The sequence below is a fragment of the Mercenaria mercenaria genome, chromosome 10 (assembly GCF_021730395.1).
Source record: "Mercenaria mercenaria strain notata chromosome 10, MADL_Memer_1, whole genome shotgun sequence".
NCBI lineage: Eukaryota > Metazoa > Mollusca > Bivalvia > Venerida > Veneridae > Mercenaria > Mercenaria mercenaria.
This window is the reverse complement of record NC_069370.1, coordinates 16,755,677-16,781,010: the sequence shown is the minus strand read 5'-3', so window position 1 is coordinate 16,781,010 and position 25,334 is coordinate 16,755,677. Positions and strand designations below refer to the sequence as shown.

At 35.4% G+C, this 25,334-nt stretch overlaps 1 long non-coding RNA gene across 2 annotated transcripts; it reads left to right on the top strand.

The window, feature by feature from the left end:
* The first annotated feature begins 8,397 nt into the window (after positions 1-8,397).
* Positions 8,398-24,650, top strand: LOC128559786 (uncharacterized). 2 transcript variants are annotated; one of them, XR_008372640.1, is made up of 5 exons: positions 8,398-8,534; positions 8,797-9,051; positions 9,959-10,026; positions 14,129-14,215; positions 24,517-24,650. It is a non-coding gene; the product is annotated as an uncharacterized LOC128559786 (long non-coding RNA). The 2 variants fall into 2 exon arrangements; XR_008372641.1 differs by lacking the exon at positions 24,517-24,650 and adding an exon at positions 16,485-16,618.
* The last annotated feature ends 684 nt before the right edge of the window (positions 24,651-25,334 follow it).

Genomic DNA, 25,334 nt, shown 5'->3' with positions numbered 1-25,334 from the left:
TAAGAAACACATATATGTAATAGTAGCCCGATATTACTAAGGCCGATGAACTGTGTGAAGCCCCTAAAATTGTTGATTACAATTTGAATTATTCCTTCTCTTGAGAAGGAATATTATAGTTCAATAAGTCACACTTGACTGAGCTACTGATATCGAAAGCTGTTGCATTACAAGCTGGCCAATAAAACTCCGTGATCTTAGAAATAACTTCTGACGTTAGACTATTCTTTCCTAATTGAGGCGACTGTCTGACTGAACGCGTTCATTGGATTACATATTACTAAACCCGAGGATGTTATTTCCTCCATTCTTGAGGAACATAACATGCATTCAGTCGACCAGATAGACATATATCAGCAAATTTAAATGTAAACAACTAAATATTATCGTTACCTTGAATTGCATAGTTAATATATGAAAACAAACCCCATTGCGACCCTCTAATTATGCGCAACAAATTCACGCATCGAATCGTAATTGATTAACCGGGTCAATGTCTTATTGCCGTATTTACTCTACTGAAAGTGGTAACAGATTTAATTTGTTGTTGGATTTAACAGTTTATGTTAAATAACTAGCGTAAATACTTACTTGAAATTTTTTGGCAGTATAAAACAGACATTGCAACCAAAATTTTACAAGATGATCATTTTATATTTATATAGATATGCCCTAGAAGGAACTTTTGCTATGCTTTAACTTGTACAAATATATATATTGAATGATAGAGAGGAGCAAACACATAAGTCATAGTAGCCCGATATTACTAAGGCTCGTAATATCGTGCGATTTTTCCTACTTGCGTTGAGTCGTAGATTAGTTTTGTGAAAGCTGAAAAAAAATTAGTGCAATAATCTTTCATATGCTACCTAGGCTAACATCTGCTCTGTAAATATTAATTTTTACTCCAAATTTATACCGTCATCCTCACCTAAACGCTGAACCGATTCGGCAGTGAAGCCTCTCAAATAAAAGATTAAAAGCTTAGTACACATATATGTTTTCAATGCTGGAGAGGGACAACCACATAAGTCATAGTAGCCCGATATCACTTAGGCCTGTATTATCGTATGAGGTTCTCACTTGCGTTGAGTCGTATATGGATGATTTCTGTGACTGCTGACGCCAGATATATTTCACAGGCCATGCATATTAACTTTTGCTATGTAAAATTTCAATTTTCACTTCAAATTTATACTCTCATCCTACCCCAACCACTGAACCGATTTGACAGCCTTAAAGCTCCACAAATTGTAGATCAAAAGCTTAATATAAGATATATTTTCAATTCCTGAGAAGAACAAATGCTTAGGTCATAGTTGTCCGATATTACTAAGGCTTATAATATCGTGTGCGGTTCCTACTTGTGTTGAGTCGTATACGGATGAATTTTGTGAAATCTGAAAGAAATTACCCAGCAGGCCTACTATTTATTTTCATATGCAACGTAGATCTATATAGTAACATTTGCGCTGTAAATATCAAATTTTACTCCAAATTGATACCGTCATCCTCTCCTAACCAATGAACTGAAACGTCAGTGAAGGCCCTCAATTTGTAGATCACAATCTTAATACAAAGATTTTAAATGACAGAGAGAGACAAACACATAAGTCATAGCAGTCCGATATTTCTCACTGAATAGAAAAAGTGGAAACTCCACAGGTCACTCAACACGACAAAAACGAAAATGTTGCAGGCTCGGTTTGATTGAGCCTGTTCATGGGCGGTAGTGGAGATGCATGCTACCGTCCACGTCCTCTAGTCCTGGGCTGAGCAGAACTCAACATTTACACATGCTACAAGTACAAAAATCAATTGAGAAACATCCGAAGATGTATTCATATGGCGGTAAAACTTGTAATATCGTGTGCGGTTCCTACTTGCGCTGAGCCATAAACGGATGAGTTTTATGAACGCTGAAAGAAGTTACCCAGTACCATATATTTTTCATAGTAAAAGCAGGCTAAAGAAAGATGTTTATCTCAAAATTTGCAGAGTTACAATAAATATTGCCATTTATGAGAAAATTTTTGAATAAACGAAATTCTGAGTTGTATGATTTCACATGACTTTTACTACTTTTATACATCTTTCTTTGGCTTTCTTTAAAGCACTATATTATTATAGTAGCGTATGAATCAACGTATCCATTCATAAATTGCAGCACGTGAGTCATCTTACACACCAACGTGTAAAACGAGTGTAAAACGAGTTTGTTTTTTTCTAGCACCGGCGGAAAAATCAAGAAAATCCTGTCTGGCATGCATGCCGTATTTTGAATTAACAGAAGAAATAAAGTAAAGACAATGCTTTTCTTTTTAGCACTATTTTATTATAGTAGCGTATGAATTTACGCATTCATTCATAAATTGCAGCGAGTCATCTAATGAGCTTACACGCACCGGAAATGCACGTGAAAATCCTGTCCGGCATGCAAGAAATTGTGGTCTGCATCTATATTAGAATTTTGACAACACTTACATCGATTATTAACGAAATGAACTGCTTTCCAGTTGTAAAGCACGTAGGTCTACTGACATGTATAGACTTACTGCATAAAATTTTATTCACTCAGGTCCTGGCAAGTATATTATTGCGATGTTGCTTCCCTTTAAGGGAATTGACATTACAGTTACTTCCCCTTGATTTAATTGTCCATTTGCCAATTAGCCGCTGGGACACAGAGATACCACAACAGACGACATCCTTATAGATCTGTTTTGTTTTTCGCTTGCAAAAGTAGCCTTTTTAGTAGGTAATTGCTTTAACTTTCAGTTGTTAAATGTCAAGTAAAGTTTCCTTTTTTAATTTGAAATTTTCTTGCTATCTGTAAAACGTTTAAGAAATGAAATATTTTCATATGAGCTATGCCATGATAAAACCAACATAGTGCATCAAGGCCGTCGCGGGCGGTCCGGCCGGTCCGGCCATGGCCGGACCACTTTTTTGGCTGAGCATGATATCGGCCGTACCAGTTTTTTTCAGCTTTTGCTTAGATTAAAAGTGCCGAAATATTGCCTTGCTAATTATCCGCAACGATCGGTATCTGTCATGATTGCCCGCAGGGTGTGAAAACTTCGGCACACTTCGTGTCAAACGTATCGACCCTGCTTGATTGGATTAATCATAATTAAACGCTAATCTGATATATCTTTAATCCGTGATGATCTAAAGGGCGATGTTTTTATAATTTATTTTTTGATGGAAAAAAAAAAATGTCGTATGTTTAAAAAAAATTGGAAACAATTGTGTTTTCGTGGTATAATAAAACAAAACTAACCGAAAGCTAATTTCTTCTAATTATTTTGAATAATCTTAAATAATTGCTTTAAATCAAATAAAATGCCGACGTACATCTCAACTTTAAAATAATATAAACTTCGTTTCTGTCTACTCTACATTCTGAAACCGTATGCTTAACTTGTTGCTTAACGTATTGCTGCAAAATGGACATACCTGAAATTCCAAATCAACCTAAGACATTTAAATTTCCGAAACGCACCTTTGGTAAGAAAAATCCAGTGAATAGAAGTTTTCAGCCTTCGTGGTTCGCCAATAGATCGTGGTTGCATTACGATGAAACTAATGACATCGATTATTGTCATGTGTATATGGTTGCTCACACAGACGGCAAGTTGTCGAGTTCGAATCTTGATAAAGCCTTCATTATTAACGCCACCGCCTGATGAGACTCGCAGATGGGTCGAAATAGTTGTTTTCTTTTTTATTGGCTGACACTCAGAAGTGAAATACATCAACATTCGATGGGCAAATGTCGGATTGCTATCCTTGAAAACTGTTATAAAATTGACTGAAAATCTTGGTGGAAATCTCGGACATCTTTCGGGCAAATTTGACACCCTTAGGAATTTTAAAAATATACAAGTTGAACATTAATCATTTTTGTAGAACTACATTAAAAACAGCTGATTTGGCAACAGACATAACATATGGTTTTATTCTGACGAGTAAGCTCTAATTTTTCAGATTTCATAACTCGAGCTATAAAAAGTAAATCAAACAATAATCTTTATTGTTCAGTAGATTATCCAAACGCTGGCTGACTGTTTCGGGAAACAATATAAGATATAGCCTCATTAATGATGTCTATTTGTTTATTCGCTGCTGCCTTCTTTTTTGACATGGTACCATTTTCTACCATTTGAACGGCGGAAGCAAGTTTTGACGGAGAGTAGCTGCAACATTTCGCATGAATTTGTCTCGACATTTTAATCTGATACAAGGGCTTTTGTTACCGAAATATGTGGAGTACTCGGCTATGATTGTTTTAAATAAGGATCAATGATGTGTTCTTATTCAATATATTACACTTTGCAGGAATTTTTATTGTCTATTGATAATTAAATGTCATAATATTCATATTGGTCCCATAATTAATTGTCATAATATTCATATTGGTCCCATAATTAATTGTCATAATATTCATATTGGTCCCAGGTGTAATTATGTGAACGCTAATTAAATGTACAGGTGTTTTTTAATGACGTAATTAGCGACATCAGCTCCGACAGGACAAAATTTCTATATGTCTATAGTTAATATGTATTCCATTTATGTTTATTGCACACTTAAAAGAAATGTCACAGAATAAAGTGGTAAATCTTCCCAAAACCAGTAACATAGTTTAAAAAGACATTTTACTTACTTTATAGTTTAGGTTAAACCATTCAAGCCTTTCTCTTAAAAAATGTCACCAAGAAGGGCCTTAATATAAGCTTAATCTTGAAACCAAGATCATGTTGTAAACAACATAGTAAAAGGCCTGTTTCAGGTCACGTTGTAAACTAATAAATATCAAAATTCATGTATTGATCAGGTCTTTTATCAATGTTTCATTAAAAGAAAAGTGCTATTACAGTCAGGTTAAAGTTTACTAAAACGCATATCCAAAATATACCATCCGGATACTGGTACACTTTCGGAATGTTGTCTGGAAGTAGCTTTTACTCAGTTTACATGACCCACTAAGGTAGACCGAAGATAGTTCCTCAAATTCTGATGTTTTTCATCATAAAAAATACACCAACAGTCAGCTTTTTTGAAGGAAATATGGAAAAATTGCATACGACATCGGGAGTAATAAGACTCAAGAACGGACATTCTAAACTTTCATTTACTTTCGACATTCATTAAAATTTGTGCATTTTCTAGTTGAAATTACAGTAGAATTAAACTGCATTGATATATACTTGTTATTATACTAAACAACGGTCTAATTTTAATTTTGCACAAAATTATCTAGGGCACTTTTCACGTGTTCGGTAATCAGCTGGCCGCTTACGAACGCCTTTTTGACATAACACGGGATCCATTCTCTTTATCAATTAGTTTTAACACTTCGCTGATTCGCATTACCTGTGTGCACTCACCGTGACGTAATTTGCTGATCAAAAAATCGTCGAGGCATGTCAACAGGGAAATTAGCGGGATTTAGCAGAAGATCAAAGGCAAGAGGGCACATTTTAAGGGCAGCGTGGCGGCAGTAAAAAAGGGCAGGGCAGGGCGCCCCGCTGCGTCGCTCTAGAAATAACACTATGTCTTGCAAATTCCTCACCCCCTAGCCAAGGTCATGCTAATGGAAACATGGGATACTATTTGTTTCTAAACATCAACATCAAATATAGTTCTGTTTATATTTCAGTTAAATAAAGTCAAAATGCAATTGTAACAATAGTTTTACATACCTTAGCTTCGCTGACCATTCTTATAGAAACTGTAACTGCGGTTTTCGTTCAAAATGAATTTGACTGTCGAAGTTACCCGGTGAGCGTATCGGAAAAGGAAAGAGCACCTGTGTGATCGAAATGTTCACATGATGTCATACATAAATATGACGTTATATGAATTACCTAAGAAGAATTATTCTAGGACATTATGGGGTTTTCCACACGGATATTAATTAAAGGTGTCGAATATACATTACTGTCGAATTTATCCGAAGTTATTCTATTCGCAAACTGACTGAAGGTTCTTCAGATCTGAGAGAAATATAGCATAATTATAGTAAACATGCATTTCTAAGTTTTCTTGACATTCATATACAATATCTATTCCTGTTAAGACTTTTACACACAGGTAAAAGCGAAAGCTTTGTCTGCAATTACACAAGTGTATTTCCCAAAGTCTGGCCATTAGACTAGGAGAGAAACACTGAAAGAAAGGTAACTCTGCTTGATGGTTGATCACAAGCTAGTAATAGTTGTTTCTCTTGGACATAGATTTCGATCACCATTCGTCCCTGTATCTGTCCAAATTTTGTTTGATCAATTTTGCAGCACATGACTGGATTTTCAAAGAACTTGGCTGAAACATTCATCTTAACATGAGGTAGTGTCATGAGCAAAGCCTAGACCCTTAGCTCAAAGTGATCAATTTTCCTGTCTGGTCAATAATTTTGAACAAATAATGAAAATTAAATTATGCTGTATACTGTAAAAGTGTTGATAAAATTAAGTGTTGAGTTTATCACTTCCACCAGTTATATTTGGTAAGTTGTCTAGTATAGAAGTACATGTCACTGTTATAAAGGCAGTATATCTATGCTGAAACAATAAATAGCCATACTTTATAATAATTCTGTTTTGATCCATTTTGAAGAAAGCTTGAAACTCATTTGAATCAGACTGGAAAAGTCAAATGAAGATGATATGCATTTTGTGACCCTACTGGGTTTTGAACCTGTGGCTTGCTGGTTGAACCGACCACGGCTAAAGCACTAGACCACCATTCATCTTAATTTGTTCTCCACACAGAGAGCAATAGTTTTATTGTTAAAATTTGTTTTTAAAAGTGGACATGTTACCCGATGAGTTTTTCATTTACAGCAGGGTTCACAAGCTGCAGTCAGTTTTGATTTCATATTTGCATAATCATGCACTCATTACTTTTTTATGCCCGGAAGGGAGGCATATTAGTTTTCAACTGTCCGTCCGTTCGTTAGTTAGTTAGTTAGTTCGTCACAATGTTAACTTTTTGCATGAAGGCACTTTACTCGCGAACCACTGCACCCAGGACCTTCAAACTTCACATGCTGATAGTACTTATTGAGTACACCACCCCTACTGACTTTGGGTAACCAGGTCAAAGGTCAAGGTCACGGGCCAACGTTAACTTTTTGCATGAAGGCACTTTACTCGCGAACCACTGCACCCAGGACCTTCAAACTTCACCTGCTGATAGTACCTATTGAGTACACCACCCCTACTGACTTTGGGGTCACCAGGTCAAAGGTCAAGGTCACAGGGGCCAACGTTAACTTTTTGCATGAAGGCACTTTACTTGCGAACCACTTCACCCAGGACCTTCAAACTTTATGTGCTGATAGTACTTTATGAGTACACCATCCCTACTGACTTTGGGATCACCAGGTCAAAGGTCAAGGTCACAGGGGCCAACGTTAACCTTTTGCATGAAGGCACTTTACATGCGAACCACTTCCCCCAGGACCTTCAAACTTCACATGCTGATAGTACTTATTGAGTACACCACCCTAACTGACTTTGGGGTCACCAGGTCAAAGGTCAAGGTGCTGCGGGGGCATTTGTCACCATTAGTGACAGCTCTTGTTTCTTGCAGAAATGCTCAGAAATGTTAATGGCTTTACTGTGCAGGTGAAAGATGTGCGCCATCCCCAAGACCATTGATTCCCTTTTTGGCAGTCATATCCATATAAGGGATGCAGGCACATGTTAACCAAAGCTTTATGTTTTGTTTCATTTAACCAGGTATTCCATTACAAGTAAGGAACTTTTTTAATAATCACCTCATTGGCTAATTCCTTTACCAGGATAAGTCTTATACATGTAAAAAAACACCACAGTGGATGAAGCAGGTGGCTGCACTAAAAAGCCAAGGACTAGTTTTTGTGGACTTTGTGGTTTTATTAAACGATGAATTTAAATCCAAACAAGTAAAATTTCTTTTTGTAGATATGTCTCTTGCAAACTGGACAGAAAATGGGGCATGTTCATCCTACTAAGATAGGTGCACTTATTCTCGTTGGCATGAAAATACCCATTTTTGCCAAAACATCGAAATTTTACGTTGACAAAATTAAACAATTTCACAGTATTACATTTATCTAAAAGAAAATCTACATTGTTCACTGAAACCTACCAGAGAAAAAACGAGATTTGATGAGATGTAGTAGAAAAAGTATGACATTTCAGACCTTTGAATTTATGATGTATAAATTCAGGGTGGACTACCGTTTTGCGGTGAGATGACACACATAATCATAAATTTTGTTACCTTTAAATCATATAGCCTATTTGTGAATTGATGAGCAGGTTAATATCTTGTCTATCAGTTTATATTAAAGATGATTTTTATATGCCCTTTCAGACTATTTGATATATTTTTTATAGGCTCATAAACGGGACATATTATGGGAGCATGTGAGGTTGGCAACGGACAGGTGGCATCCACAGAAGTTGTCTTAAGGAGTCTTTATCCAGTGATCACCAGACTTGGTCACAATGTTTAGGAGCAAATTATTTTGGCCATGTTCGGTAATCAAGCAGGATAGTAATTGTTGCTCTTGAGTTATATGGCCCTTGGATTAGTAGAAAATCGAGAAAATTTACAGCTTGTTTTGCTTAATAAAGTAGAGTATCTTGATAGTCAGAAGTTTGACATATAGGCGTACATTATGGCAGTTCGGCACTTGTGTTCAAACATAGTTTCTTACATTTTTACATCTATTGTATTTAATATGATGGATCCATTGATTCTGTTTGTTTGTCTGATTATTGTTTTAATGTCATATTTCAGGCTCTGGTATGTGTTGTGTCAGTTGACCCATCTGATTCTATACCAGTACTGATCTGTTCTCCACAGGAAACTGGCAATTTCCCTTAGCTGATAAATGACTACAGACACATTTAGTAGAAAACACACCTTGACACAACAGGAGACTGAACTTGTGACCCTAGTATTCATAGATCTACCTTCTGAGATAAAGAGGTCCAGCCCCTCAATTTCTGGAGATACCAAGAGAATATTTTGAGGACTCAATGGAAAAGTGTAGTAAGTTATTCTAAATCTCAGTGAGTTACTTTAAAAAGTTAAAGTTTGGATATTCGCTTGTATCGGTGCTATACACCGGGCACGTTAAAGAACCAGACTGTCTATTCGCAAAGAGCTAGGCTAAGTTAGCCGGACAGGCCTGTATCTAAAAAAGGATTTCTCTCTATCTGTTCTGGGGGCTTTATCTCACTCTGTCCCTCTGGTCAGATTGTTCTGTGTCTGTACTAGTAGAGGATGAATTTCTCGCCATGTGTGGCTACATTTGCTATTATGTGAAGCACCTTTGAACATGTTTATCATGAAAAGGGCGCTATATAAATCTGGTATAATAATAATAATAATAATATATCTGTTTGTTCCAATTTATGGATCCGTTCTTGTATGAAAATGTTACAACTTTCACACGAAGAAATGAAGAGATTTATGTAGTGTCCAATTATAGTGCTGACAGATGGCAATAACTTTTGCCAAATTTAACAGATTATTCCTGAACCATTCAAAAATCGTCTCATGCATAAGAAATGTCTCCTCCCTTTCAAAACTGATTGAACACTTTAAAGAGTGGGCGTACATTGTTCTTGCCTGTGTGTTAAAAATACATGACAACCCTGAAAGTGTGAAATTTCAGACAATGATTGTACAACCTTTTATAGCATTTATACAAATGTTTATGTTTTATGCTCATTTATTTGAAACATTTATTACTACAATTAAATAGGTTCATGACCTTCCTTCTTATATGGAGTTGCTATGTCTCTTTGATAGATAAGCAACATTTTAAAAAAATGGTGATGTTTGAATTACATTTTCTACATACCTTCATGAATCAGATTGAAAGTAAGATGAAAGTCTTGTATTAGAAATTGTTTAGGCATATTATTAACATAGTTTTCCATTTTAATTTCAGAACACGTTGCAAGATCCTAACCATACAAGAAATGGAAACTTCATTGTAGATATATTTTGGTGCATAAGGTAAATTATAAGTGGTAGCTGTCTTGGAGATTAACAGTCATATTAATTTTACAGGCTAAATCTTGAAATCTGTTGACCCAAAACCTGGAATTTTCTTGAGGTCACAATGCTCCATTACATTCGTCATGATTCATATACTTTGTATCTGGGGGCTATATTGTAGTCACACAAGTCATGTCCATCAATTGAGCCATTTGTCCCTCCATCATGTCTGCTCCATTTCTTCTTAACTGCTAGGAAGCTGTTTATAAAATAATCATCAATTCTTGAACTCTTCCAGCTGACCTGGGTCACTAGATCCAAGGTCAAGGTCAAATTTGAAGATCAAAGGTCAAATATCTTAACTTCATGTTTGTTCCATATAATCTTAACCACTTGAAAGATTTTAATAAAACTAGCTTTAATTGTTTATTTTATCAAAACAAAATGCAGAGCTTATGGCAAAACCCACAGTCCAAGGTCAAGGTCACACTTAGAGGTCAAATATCTAATAGCTTAGATTCGTATACACTCCAGTTTCTTCTAAACTTCCAGAATGAATTTTGTATAAAACCTTATGCAGACAACATGCAGAGTGCAAAACACAGAACAGTAGGTTCAAGGTCAAGGTCACACTTAGAGGTCAAATATCAGAAGGTTCAATTTGTGTCGGCTCCGTATTTTCATAACCACTTGAAGGATTTTGGTAAAAGTAGCATCAGTTGTTAACCTTGTCAAGATGACATGCAGAGTACACAACAAAGTTACTAGGTCTAAGGTGTAGGTCATGCTTGAAGGTCAAAGGTCATTATATAAACATTTTACTTTCCTGTATCAAAGCAGCATCTGAGGTTTTAGTCACCTTTAATGATAGCTCTAATTTCAATAGATTTATGGATTTTTTAACAAAAAAATTTTGTAATGTTAATAGCAGTAAAATGCTTTACAAACTGTATTCGCAATGCAGCGTAATAAAAACAAGAGCTGTCGGAGGACAGCAACGCTCGACTATTTAACAGCCTTGTCGCTTGAATGAATAAGAAAGTCGAAAAAGGGGCATAATTTAGTAAAACAGTAAAATAGGGTTATGGAACCTGCATAGTGCTTATCAGCTCATGACAGTAGACAAGTGTATGAAGTTTCAATCCATTCCCATTAGTGGGTACTGAGATACCAGCTTACATATAAGAATTTAACCCAAAAACTCCTAAGTTCAAAAAGGGGCATAATTTTGTAAAATGCAAAGTTGAGTTATTGACCCTTTGCACTGCATGTCATATCATGACAGTGAACTAGTGTGTGAAGTTTCAATCCTTTCCCATTAGTGGATACTGAGATACTAGCTTACATACAAAAACTTAACCAAAAATTTCTATGCTGAAAAAGGGGCATAATTTTGTAAAAAAGCAAAAAAAAGTTATGGGACCTGCTTTGTGCATGTCAGATCATGACAGTGAACAAGTGTGTGAAGTTTCAATCCATTCCCATTAGTGAGTACTGAGATACCAGCTTACATACAAAACCTTAACCAAAAAATTCTAAGTCGAAAAAGGGGCATAATTTTGTAAAAAAGCAAAATAGAGTTTTGGAACCTGTGCAATGTAAGTCAGTTTATCACAGTAAATAAGTGTGTGAAGTTTCAATCCATTCCCACAAGTGGTTACTGAGATACCAGCTTACATACAAAACCTTAACCAAAAATTTTTAAGTCAAAAAAGGGGCATAATTTTGTAAAAAAGCAAAACAGAGTTCTGGAACCTGTGCAATGTAAGTCAGTTTATCACAGTGAATAAGTGTGTGAAGTTTCAATCCATTCCCACAAGTGGTTGCTGAGATACCAGCTTACATACAAAAACTTAACCAAATCGGGACGCGGACGCCGACGCATGGGCGAGTCCAATAGCTCTACTATTCTATGAATAGTCGAGCTAAAAACTAATGCTTTCAATGACATTTACTATCAATTTTTACAACATGGTTGCAACTTTCTAATTCATAAAACAGTTTTGTATATATCTGCTCCTGATCGAGTGAAATTTTATTAGCTATATCATTCATAACAGTTTTGTATAACACTGCTCCCTAAGTGATATTTAAGTACCATTTTATTGCATAATGAACAGTCTGTACTGCCACCTGTGTTACTTACCTTTTATATTGTGTCTTGCAGCATCTTTTTCTTTACAAAAGAAAAAAGATAATATTCATTACACCAGGTGTTACATTATATTACATATCCATTCATATTTGTTGATACTAAAATGTCAGAACTGTTGGGAGTATCATCGTCACCGTTTTGTGCTTTTTAAGAAATAAAATAATACTGAAAAAGAAGAAATAATGTTTAAACATTATTGAAAGAAAACTAAAATGAAAGCAGCAATATTATTTCAAGCTGTTGGTGAGGGTTTTTTTTTTACAATAAGTAATGGTCAAAATTGTAAACATTAGTATTGGGAATAGAATGTAATATTTTCATGCCCCTTCGAACAAGAGAGGGAACAATTTGTTTTGCTCATTTTGAACATTGTGGTCTAACAACATTCAAACTTCATAGAATGATCGCCTTATGTTTGTAGATGACCCTTGTAATTGTGGGGGTCAGTTGGAATAGAAAGAAACAGAACAGAAGTTTACTAAAGACTTGTATATGGTAGTAGGTCAAAGATAGAAGTCACAGTGACCTTGAGACTGAAATAGATTTCTGCTCAGTAACTAAACAACTCTTTGGCCTGCAGTTGTAAAAATTCATAGGTCAGTAGATGACCCATACTTTTGGGGTTAGTAAGGTGAAGGTCACTGTAACCTCAGTACTTAAAAAGAACTTTTTGGCCAATAGACGGGACTGAAAAGGTCATCATGGCATACATATGTTACAAACAGCTCTTATTTAAATTTGGAGAGCCTGTGCACTTTCATTAATCTGTGAGAGGTTTCTAATATGAAAGAAGACAATGCCTCAATGGGAATCGTTACAGTCCACCAGCTTGTCCAGAAATATGCGTTTGTATCAATTTAAAGGTAGATTTTGGAATAAAAAACAATACTGCCCATATTTGTACTGATGTGCAAGATGTTGCGGTTCGGACAAGTTATGTGGACGCTTATTACGCAAAAGCAAAAAGTGTATTCTTCCAAAACATCCAAAGTCAGACGCTCTGTGCATGTGTCGGAAAACCACATTTTTCAATTTGATAGTATATCTCATTCGGTATATATTGCATATTACGGTAGAGGGATCGATCTCGATATAAGCGTCGAAAATTGGTAAGATCGATTCCCTATTATAAAGCATCTGAGGTGTGCTTTAAATGTACATGTGTGAAAAAACTCTTGCAAAACATACTAGTGTCTCAGTATATCGTATAGGCAGTACATTTATAAGTAGTGAGCTGCTAAGTAAATTTATGCAACACACTTCTATGAAATCTGCGATTCATATGAAAGGTTGCGAAATTTTGCAGTTTAAGTCAAAAGGGCTACATCATGTAGATATAGATTTGTAGATTTTGACCTTTGATAATAAAATGAATGGGAATTTTACTTCTTTACTGTAATTAAATTTTGTGGACTGACTTGACCACAGTTTCCATAAAAAGTAGTCCCCCATGAAAATTAATGATTTCACAGTACCAGTATAAAGATGAGGGAGGAGCAACACCCTTAGCAAGGCATGAGAAACTGAGCATTTGGACACCTAGCGATCTTAAATTATTTCCGGAATAAAATGAGAACAAATTGAAATTATCCTGAACACTATACATTACCAGCTTTCAAAGGTCAGTTTGAAATGTAAAATGAAACTGGAATTAACTTTGACTCTAACAAATTATATCCATATATGATGATGATACAGGTTATAAAAATGAAAGATCATCATCTCCAGTTACCCTAGGGATGGGATCACAACACCAATGCTGAATTGGTTTAATAGATGTCACCATGCATTAGATACCATAAAAGTTAAATAGACTTAGAATGGGCAACTTTATTTCTGTAAAACACCTGTCTGAAGTGTCAAACTGAAAAACTCATTGCTCTATTAACTTCCAGTTAATTTGTTGTTTTTATGTTGTGAAGACATGAAAAGGGTAATTTTATTTGATTGAACCATGTTTTTCAGATGATCTAGTATTTCATATCAGAAGTGACTGGGTAACTTATAGTCTTGAGAAAGGGTCTTTGTTGATCAGGATGGTAGATCAGAATGGTAAGTAAAATTTGTCAAATATTTACTACGTTAAATATGGAGCAACCATGAACAAACCACAGCTACTAAGAGAAAAAGGTCTGCCAACAACAAAAATGAATCAACAGTAATTATGTCTCCCCCAGGAGACATATTGTTTTTGCCCTGTCCATCCATCCGTCCGTCCTTCTGTCCGTCCGTCCATACGTCACACTTCATTTCCGAGCAATAACTGGAGAACCATTTGACCTAGAACCTTCAAACTTTATAGGGTTGTAGGGCTGCTGGAGTAGACAACCCCTATTGTTTTTGGGGTCACTCTGTCAAAGGTCAAGGTCACAGGGGCCTGAACATTGAAAACCATTTCCGATCAATAACTAGAGAACCACTTGACCCAGAATGTTGAAACTTCATAGGATGATTGTTCATGAAGAGTAGATGACCCCTATTGATTTTGGGGTCACTCCATCAAAGGTCAAGGTCACAGGGGCCTGAACATTGAAAACCATTTCTGATCAATAACTAGAGAACCACTTGACCCAGAATGTTGAAACTTCATAGGATGATTGGTCATGAAGAGTAGATGACCCCTATTGATTTTGGGGTCACTCCGTCAAAGGTCAAGGCCACAGGGGCCTGAACATTGAAAACCATTTCCGATTAATAACTAGAGAACCACTTGACCCAGAATGTTGAAACTTCATAGGATGATTGGTCATGAAGAGTAGATGACCCCTATTGATTTTGGGGTCACTCCGTCAAAGGTCAAGGTCACAGGGGCCTGAACATTGAAAACCATTTCCGATTAATAACTAGAGAACCACTTGACCCAGAATGTTGAAACTTCATAGGATGATTGGTCATGAAGAGTAGATGACCCCTATTGATTTTGGGGTCACTCCGTCAAAGGTCAAGGTCACAGGGGCCTGAACATTGAAAACTATTTCCGGTCAGTAACTTGAGAACCACTTGACCCAGAATGTTGAAACTTAATAGGATGATTGATCATGCAGAGTAGATGACCCCTAACGATTTTGGGGTCACTCTGTGAAAGGTTAAGGCCACAGGGGCCTGAACATTGAAAACCATTTCCGGTCAGTAACTTGAGAACCACTTGACCCACAATGATGAAACTTCATAGGATGATTGGTCATGCAGAGTAGATGACCCCTAATGATTTTGGGGTCACTCTATTAAAGGTCAAGGCCACAGGGGCCTGAACATGGAAAACCATTTCCAATCAATAACATGAGAACCTCTCAACCCAGAATGTTGAAACTTCATAGAATGATTGTTCATACAGAGTAAATGACCCCTATTGTTTTTGGGGTCACTCCGTTAAAGGTCAAGGTCACAGTGGCCTGAACATTGATAACCATTTCCGATCAATAACTTGAGAACCACTTGACCAAGAATGTTGAAACTTCATAGGATGATTGAACATGCAGAGTAGATGACCCCTATTGATTTTGGAGTCAGTCAATTAAAGGTCAAGGTCACAGTGGCCTGTTCATGTAAAATCATTTTTTGGAAATAACTTGAGAACCACTTGACCTACAATGTTGAAACTTAATAGGATGATTGGACATTCAGAGTAGATGACCCCTATTTATTTTGAGGTCACTTGATCAAAGGTCAAGGTCACAGGAGCCTGAACAGTGACTTGAGAACCACTCGGCCCAGAGTGTTGAAATTTAGCGGGATGACTGGACATGCCAAGTAGATGATCCCTATTGCAGCCAACCATCAGTGTCTCTTTGACTTTCGCTCCTGACCCCTATTGACTTCTTGCCTATAGGACTTTGCATTTGGGGAGACATGCGCTTTTTTACAAAAGCTTTTTCTAGTTGTTTGTTGAATCAGTCATGAATAGAAACTATGAGCTGTTCAAGTCAATAAGATTTTTCATCGAAGCCCATTGCCACTATCAAAGTATCCTAATGAAAACTTTGTCCAATTTGCCTCTGTCCAAGTTCTTTGATGGTTTGTCAAAGTCCATCAAGCTTAAAAAAAAAATGGATGAAGTTCTATTCCATCCAAGTTTATCAAAAGTTTGTTTATCAAAAGTTTTGACCCAAGTTTTCTTTGACTGTGGTCACTGTCAAAAAGAGCAAAAATTTTGTCAGAGCTTTCTTGGACAGAGAAAATGTTGGCAGTGAAAATGGGTCTTCATTTTCAAGTATTAAGAAAGGGCAAATATTATTGAATATTCTTGACAAGTTTGAAAACTTCATGATTTCATGAATTCACTGGTTTTAGTTGTAACTTTAGAAAACTTTCCGACTTTCAGTACTTGAATCATAGGGATGAGATGTGTTGTAGGGATGAGACTGGTTGTATCTACAGATGTGTAATTTGGTATATTCATTGTCATCTTTATTGTTTCATTGATATTCACAATAGCTTTAAAATAGAAAATTCTTTTTGTTATACCAGACTATATTCAATTGATTTGAAATTTATCCAGTTTATTTGATGCTTTTATTGCATTGTTGATTTTATTGACAGTAAAACAGTGAAATAAAATGCAACAGGATAGTCTAGATGTTACTGGAAGATTAATTATAATGAAAAAAGATATCAAATTTAACAATGACTTGACACTTTATTTTAAAAGGAAATTAAAGATGCGAAAATTGGTATAATAAGTTGTAGGAGGGGATTGGTCAGTAGTTTGATGTTGAAGAAAATTCTGTCCAAGTTCGAACCTTATATGTAAAATGCAGTGAGAACCTTTGTGCCCATAGAAACAATTTTATTGCTTTAAGGGTAGACTGTTGATTTCTTAATTGCCATCAGTAAGGTAGTTAGGTAGTGTTTCACAGTGGCAGTTCCCTAGACTAGCTCCTAGACTATGATATCGGGTGTCTGACAGTCATGGAGATAGAATTTAAAGACTTTAAAGGATAACCCATCTGATTGAATGGAAACTCGTCTGATGGAAAACATGTTGTAATGAGTACACAAAAACAATTAGGTATTAGATAGATGAAAAATTAACAGGGGCATAAGAAATCTGCATTGTAAAAAACACTTCAGCAATTGTAAAAATTGACCTTGTACCGTATCTGACATCCTGACGTCCTGACCCTCCACATTAGATCTACCCATTTTTTGTTGGGCAGGTTCAACTGTCAGATGGGATTTTGCCATGACTGGTCTGATAAGGCCGTGTGCCTTTTCAGTGACAAGCATCATTTAACATGCATTTGGTGGCTTTGAGGTTTTTCATTGGCCACTGTTCCAGGATGACCCAAGGTTATAATTGGCTATTGGTTGTTCATTATCTTCATTAAATCAATGAAATTAATTCTATGAAAATGGTTGATTTTGTACGCTGAAAATTCTATGGTTTGGGCCAAATGGCTTCTTTTATGGACACTGATTCTTCATGGTATAAATTAATTGGGATTTTATTTTTTCATGTGAGATTATTTTTGTAGGAATAATCAAATAAGCAGAAGTTAATCTCTGCCAAAACTTGAAGATACCAGTCTTTGGCAGCTAATCCACATTTTTTCTAATTGCCTAACTTGACTGAATTATTTTATTACATGTTTTTCAGTAAATTATCGATATATATTGGAGTGACATACATCTGGTATTTTCACAGTAAAAAATACAAATACAGTACATTCGCGATGCTACGAATCGCAATTTAACGAAATACCGGTATACTACGAAAAGGTGTTGTGGTCCCGGCTGCTTTCCTTCTTATTTAAATGTGACAAAGTCGCGGTTTTACGAAAATGCAATTTTATGAAAATTGCGCTCCTACAAATGTATTGTTATGCCCTTAAAGCATCAAGTGAAAAAGATGCGTACCTTTCTAAGTAATGTTTAGCTTGACTATTTGAAATTTTTCAAATAGTAGAGATTTTGTAATCACCCTTTCGTCAACTTTGAAAAATTTGCTAAAGCATTTATTTGTAAGTGCTTCAAATAGTCGAGAGCACTGTCATTAGATTGTTGTGATTCCCAGAAGAATAGCAGTTGCATATGCTATGTTTCTGCATAGTGAACAGTGAAGAATAATGTACAGTCGAATACCGTTACCTCGATATTCAAGGGACTGTAAAAATAGCATCGACGTATCCGAAGTTCGACGTAACGATATCGACTGTCTGGGACTACTTTGTACTTGTGTCGTACATCTATATTGTCATTATATCCAATGCGTTTTTCAGAGGGTTTGAAAGGAGAAAGAAATAATTTAAAACGTAAATACGATTTTAATTTTATTGACAAATAATAAAAATTATTTTTCTTTTAAAATAATTTGATTTATTTTTAGAGAAATCAAATGTCACGTCCGTTGCAATGGAACCGATACGCCCTCGCTCTTATCGTTATAAATTGGTACCCGAGTTTATACAAGCCTGTAGCTAGTTAAATTTGATATCGGTAAACAGTCTGTTAAACTTGCATAAAAAGCTGAGAATTCTCGTGCAGCTCTCTGTCTGTTTTTGTACGTTGGCTGAGCGAGTACATGTAAAGTTGACAATTTTGAGTTGACAATTTTATAAAGAATTTAATTCTCTACGCTTGCCGAGAGGTTGTAATAAGAGAAGCGGGCTGGTCTGACACAACAACCGACAATGAAGAGAACAGGCGTAACACGAGAGGTCCGTCGTAAATGAAAAGCCGACGAGTGTAACCTTGAAAGCAGGCCTGCTGGCGAACTTGTGGCACCCGAAGGTCGAACAGTCAACACTGGTGACATTGACGATAGAGGAAACAGACTACTACAGGATTATTCTGGTGGGTCAATTGTTATTGACTTTGAACAAATTCTTTCAAATTCTGATGTAGTTCTTTCTAATAACTGTACAAGTAGCAATATTCCATGTAATAATTCTCAAAGTGGGTGTGGCGGCATAATGGTATAAAAATCCTCTTTTTGCAAGTAAATTCCTTCAAACATCGCGTTCACAAAGATGAGTTTTTCAGTTCGGATAATTAACTCTGCCAAATCACCAGCTAATATAAACGCTTTGAAACGATATGCACGTGATAACGGTAAAGCAGATGGGTGGTTTTAACCAAGAGTTTCCTATTCTCGATTGCTTCAAATTCAAAAAATCTTTGCTCGGTTGCACTGAATTCTTGTATAATACAGAAAGAAATAAGGAAGATGAAGCTGGAAGGGTTGCGGGCCCATTTGTATCGCCTATTAGTATCGTCCCGTAGAAACTGAATCATTACATTGGCCTAGTTTTATGGTAAGGTTAGTTCAAAATCTAGGATGAACGGGTTTACTATCGGACGGCAAAAGTACATACTGGTTGGTGCACGGTCCGGGACAACTGGGTATGAAAGAGGTAGTCATCATAGGAAAATTTAGCAGTGAATATTAGAAAAATGTAGTAGTGAAGATGTATAAGTAAATAAACAGTACAGAAACTAGTAATTAGTTATGTAAACGGCTCACGCGAAATTTGGGTGTCACGTACATAAAAAACATGCGTGTAAAGTTCATTATTTAATATTATGGCCTCAAACATACAGCACCGCTAGAGAATAAATATAGCTGGAATTCTATAGCATTTTTGATAAATTATTGACAGAAAATTCAACAAAATTACATAAAAACAGCTGATTTTATGCAGGATTACATGTGAAATTTTATATGGCACGATCATAAATAACTACTTAGTTTTTATAGTAAATACAGGTAAAGCACTTTATGCACATAATTCAAACTTTTGGCCGGAAAACACAAAAAACAGTATAGAAAAATATTTAATGATGAATAAGTGGCAGCAATTTAAAAACATAGAGTAAACGGTTACATGTCAAGCATTCTACTTTATCGACATGGCATATTCAACGAGGCGTGTAGCTTATATCAAACAGGTGTGTGCATGACCTATATATCGGCCGTGTACGTACAGAATAAATATGTCGTTTTAAAATAAACATTAGATTTACTGTTATCATCCTAAAAGTAGCGTATTGACATTTCATTGCCACAACAGTTGCCACTTAGATATGTTTTGTAAGTCATGAAGAGAACCGCAGGTCTTTGTGGATAATTTTGCTAATAAACAACTACAACATTAGAAGACAGCATTTGAACAGAAAATAACATCTTATATTATTAGAAAACAAAACAAATATAATTAAAATAAATATATTAATAAATGAATTAATAAGTAAATAAATGAATAAAAATAAATTAAAGAAAGAAAGATTCTGTCTGCTAAAAGACATCATAAGGTAAATACAATCTTTGCTGCAGGGCTGGGCTATCGCATTTAGCAACTGTGTTTAAAAGATTATATTTCTAAGAACATGGCTTCCAATCGATAAGAATTTTGGGGGATAAATTTCTGAAAATTTATTGTGGCGGGAAAATTCTATCGACTGGAAGGTGACCGGGCGTTAGATTCGTTAATCGGTATCAGTTTAAACGTTTTTTGACTTAACACTATTGTAAGCCCGATTGATCTAGCTCGCGCGTTGTCATAATAGACGCAAACGTGAACCGCAATTGGTATTTAACCTTAGTTTGTTTAAGTTGTTGCATTGCGTTGCAGTTACATATTTCCGTTAAGGTATGATTTTTGATTATTCGGACTGACTGGCATGTCACGCTTGGTCTCCTTCCCGTCGAGTGAATTTTTCATCAACTTGGTCGGAGCCCTCGCGCTTACCCTATCAAGTTTAATTAGAGCGGGCCGTTACAACCCAGCTTATTATAATACTATCCCATTTTGTTATAATATTATGTAAATGGAATTGAACCTTCAAACCAACTTGACAGGAGCTTCTGTGCCTACCCTGTCTCGTTGAAAATGTTACTGCGTATTTAAGATTGAATTAGGTCTTAATTACTTAACGGATAACTTTATTTTTGTCACATTTAATTTTTGTTGTTGAGTATGTTCAGAATTGTTGGCAAGGCAGTTAAGTTCATTAACCTTCATCAGCTGGGCAGGAGCCTCAGGCGTACCCGGTCCCGTTGAGGAGGTTACTTATTTTTGACATAAAAAGTTATTAATTATTTAACTTATGATCACTTTATTTTGTTACATTTGTTGTTATGATAGAATTGTTTGCAAGGTAATTATTAAACATATAGAGGAGGCAATGTGTGTTTATTTTTATTTCGAGTAATTTCAAATAAAACACCTTAATTAAATAGTACATACATGTACATACATACAACTTTTTAATTATTCAAAATATACGTGTAAACATTAGCATTTTATTCCTTCGCTAAACAAGTCTAAATGCAGCGGTAATGTTCCTAGTTGAGTAGTCATTTTGACTGCGTTTCGGTAACAAAAATTTGCCTGTTAAATACGCATATTGTTACTCAATCCTAAATGGCAGATTTTTACTCCGTCAAACAGAAAAATATTTCATCCTAATTAGTTGTTATATTGGAAAACAGCTTGCTTGCTTGCACGCTTTTTTTATAAGACCAATTATTTGGAATTAAATGCAAACTTTATGACATTTAAATTGGATTAAAGATTAATCAAATAACAAACAAAATAAACACACAAACTAGCTTGATTATGATTAATACATCGCCGAACAACAATAGGTTGATTTTCACACCTTACAAATAAAATGGATATTTTTTGACAATTAAGCTGTAATATCGACAAAACCAGGTGTAAAAACAGTACAGGAAAGGTGACGGGACTGAAAAATCTCATCGAGCTAAACAAAATATCGAGCTAATCATATCGAGGTAATGATAAATAATTACATTAAAATATAAAGGGAAATATCCGGACCAACTAAAACACATCGTGCTAACCGGATTATCGAGCAAACCAATATCGAGGTAACGATATTCAACTGTACTTGCTTTTCTTTAAGGTGGCTGGGGGTTTTTTTTAAGGAAAAAAATGTTAAATAAGTGATGAAATATTACACAGTAGCATGATGTTGCAGATTTGTGAATGGAGGTTTTTGTTTATTAGCAGTTAGTTAACATATTAAATACTTCCATAGCAGAATTAATTCATCATCCTTAAAAAGAAATAAGATACAGAAATGTTTGTAATTGGATATGATCTATGTCAAGTAGAGTTGAAACTTTATATGTATATATTGGTTTATTTAATGTAATTCATCCATAAAAGATTTTTGGGTCATAAAAATGTATTTTTGCTAAATATTGAACAATCTCTTGACTGTCAGTTTTATACAGTTTCAAAATTCAACGGTTTCTCTAATTGCAATAGTCTTTGAAAGCGAACAGGATGGATCCTGCGCAGGCTGGTCTGGATCCATGCTGGTTGCAAATGCACTATGTTGGTTTTCTCATGGTGCGGCTCAGATTTTTTAAGCTTTTCTCTGTGCATAGAATTGCAAAACCTATTAGATAAATCATTATGTGTTTTATGAAGACATAGTTTGGCACCATCCCCAAAGATTATGCACCAAAGCGCATGTTGATCATTCCTGCCTATAAAATCTGCACAGGCAATGTTGAGTTTTATTATCTTTTTATAAGTACGCCTGATTTATTACTTTCCATTAATGAATTAGTTCTCTGGTCTGTTTGTTATAGACATCAGTCATTCTTTTTCTTAAACTAGCACAAAGAATACTGCATTTCTGAGAGGTTTAGAGTGCATGACAATTTGACATCCTCACTCAGTTATATGTTCTGCACCTCAGAGTCGAGCCTCACTCGGGGCAATCAATTCTTCATGTGAGGAAGCCATCCAGCTGGCTTACTGAAGGTTGGTGGTTCTACCCAAGTGCCCGCTCGTGAGGAAATAATGCACGGAGGGGCACCTGGGGTCTTCCTCCACCATCAAAGCTGGAAAGTCGCCATATGACCTATAATTGTGCCGGTGCAAAGTTAAACCCAACAAAAACAAAAAACAAAAACCTCAGAGTCACATAGATGTTGGTTACTTACAGACAATAAGTTGGTGTTTTAAGTGTAAAATTCAGGAACAACATTGGTTAGGTTAACTGGCTTCTACTAAGTGACTGAAATACTATGGAAAAATCAAAGCATTGTAAACACTGGAGAACAGATTGTCTTGAAATGTATTGACTCTGTCAGGTCTGAGATCAGCAATGTCCCTTTTCTGTTGGGAATGTTAAACTAGTAAATGTCTTTTTCGGTTGTTTTTTTTTTTTTACAACAGTGTAATCATTTCCTTGCCAAATTTCTATGTTCATTGTGAAATTAATGACTAAATATGAACACTGCAGACTATCATGATCAGACTTCACAGATGTGCATGTAGACACATACACATAATTACAAAACAATCATACATTTTGTAATAACTATTGGGCCAATATACATCAAACTATAATAACATAGGGAACAGAACTGAAACACATATTTAAGGTCACAGAGACGATCAGACTTTTAAGGAATACACATATAACTGATTACCGTGTTGCAAGTTAAAATAGACTGTAATAGTCAAATCATTTGAGCATGAAATACTTTGTTTTGGCTCTAAAAATAGTAATAACTTTTACAGATTTACTAAGAGCTAAGTAATACTCGATTCGGCAATATAATAAATTCCTTTCTCAATAAATTTCCAAGTATCATAAATCATTGGAAAATAATTTTACTTCTTTTGATAATCAAAAGCATCTATCAAAGTTCTATAATTCTATTTCACTTCTTTGCGGTGATTAAAAATAACAAATAGCCTAGCTTTTACTTCCCCTAAATTCTGAATTATTAGTACAGCTAATTTATTTGTGAATTCCATTGATGTAAAATCGTCAATGAAAAATCCGTCATCCAACAATAAGAACACTGTCTCGTTTATAAAGTGTGCTTAGTGTATTTGTCAGCATCTGCTTGCGTTTACACTAATCGTCTGCATTCAATTAAAGCGCGCAGTGAAGGGTGGTAATTTCAGTTGACTGCCATTGTGCTGCCATTTGGGAACTATTTTCTTCTGGCGGAGTGTGAAATATATGGTGGTTATCAAAAAATCAGTTAAGCCGAAATTCGTATATGTATTATTGTGGTTCCACTGGACGAAATTGTCTTTGACAGTCCGTCCAAAAATGGTGTTTAAACTGGCCTCCAGATCGTATGACAACAAAAAAAAGAGAGAAAAATATAGGTATCAGGAAGTTAATGCTATATTTCTTAAGAAGCTTTGAAACTTAATTACTGACAGACTATAATTATGTTATGGAAAACACATGAGAATTATTTCTCTTTAATAATTTTTGCATTGAAAATTGAAAAGCGTTTGTAAAGGGTTACTCAAGGTAGACTGCCTTAATTATAAATATAAAAAATATTAAATTTATATGTAAAGCAAGTCTAAAGAACTGTACATGCATGTACTTAAATGCCTTTTCAGAAACCAGAGCCCCAAGAGAAAGATGAAGCAGGCCAGAAGACAGATAACAAAGCAAGCTCAGTACTGATTGGCTTTTACAACTCATAGAGTGTTCCACCTGTTCAGTCAGATGTAATGAAAGAGGAAACCATAGGGTAAAATTGTTAACCCATCAAACAAACAAACAAATCTGTTTCTCAAACCAAAATTAATAAAAACAGGAAATGGTCACAAGGTCTTACATTTGAATATGTGATTGCCTTTTTAATGTGGTAGATTTTTCAGATGTACTTTTGTGGTTTGTGTGGGTGCCAGTGAGTGGAGATAAAAGTGCCATGTCCTCTACTCTCAGAATATCTCTATACAAGTAATGCTTATAAATACTGAAAGAGTTCTTGGGATCTTGGTTTTTCAAAGGTTACTTGTTACATCACCTTAAAGGAAAAATTCTGACTTTGACAGGAGTTATACTTGTACACTTGTTAAATCTTTGGTTGAAAATTCTCCTTGATAGTAATGATTTTCGACAATGGCAGTACACATTTTCCACATCATTTGTTTGGTATGGTACGCCTTATGTTATTCACAGCATCTGTTGTAAAAACTGCACCTACATGTAACACTAAAAAAAGTCTTGCAGGTTGTGGCAAATAGATGGTTGTTAAGCATGCAAGGTTCTTCAAGCTCTGGTACAAATTTGTTTTACTTTAGTGCCAGAATAAATGTTACAATGCTTAATACATACTGAAAACTAGCTCAGACTTTTGGGCTCAGTTTTTGTTTTCTTGTTAAATATTGTTCGCAAAGCAACAGAATGGAGAAAAATCTGATAAATAAAG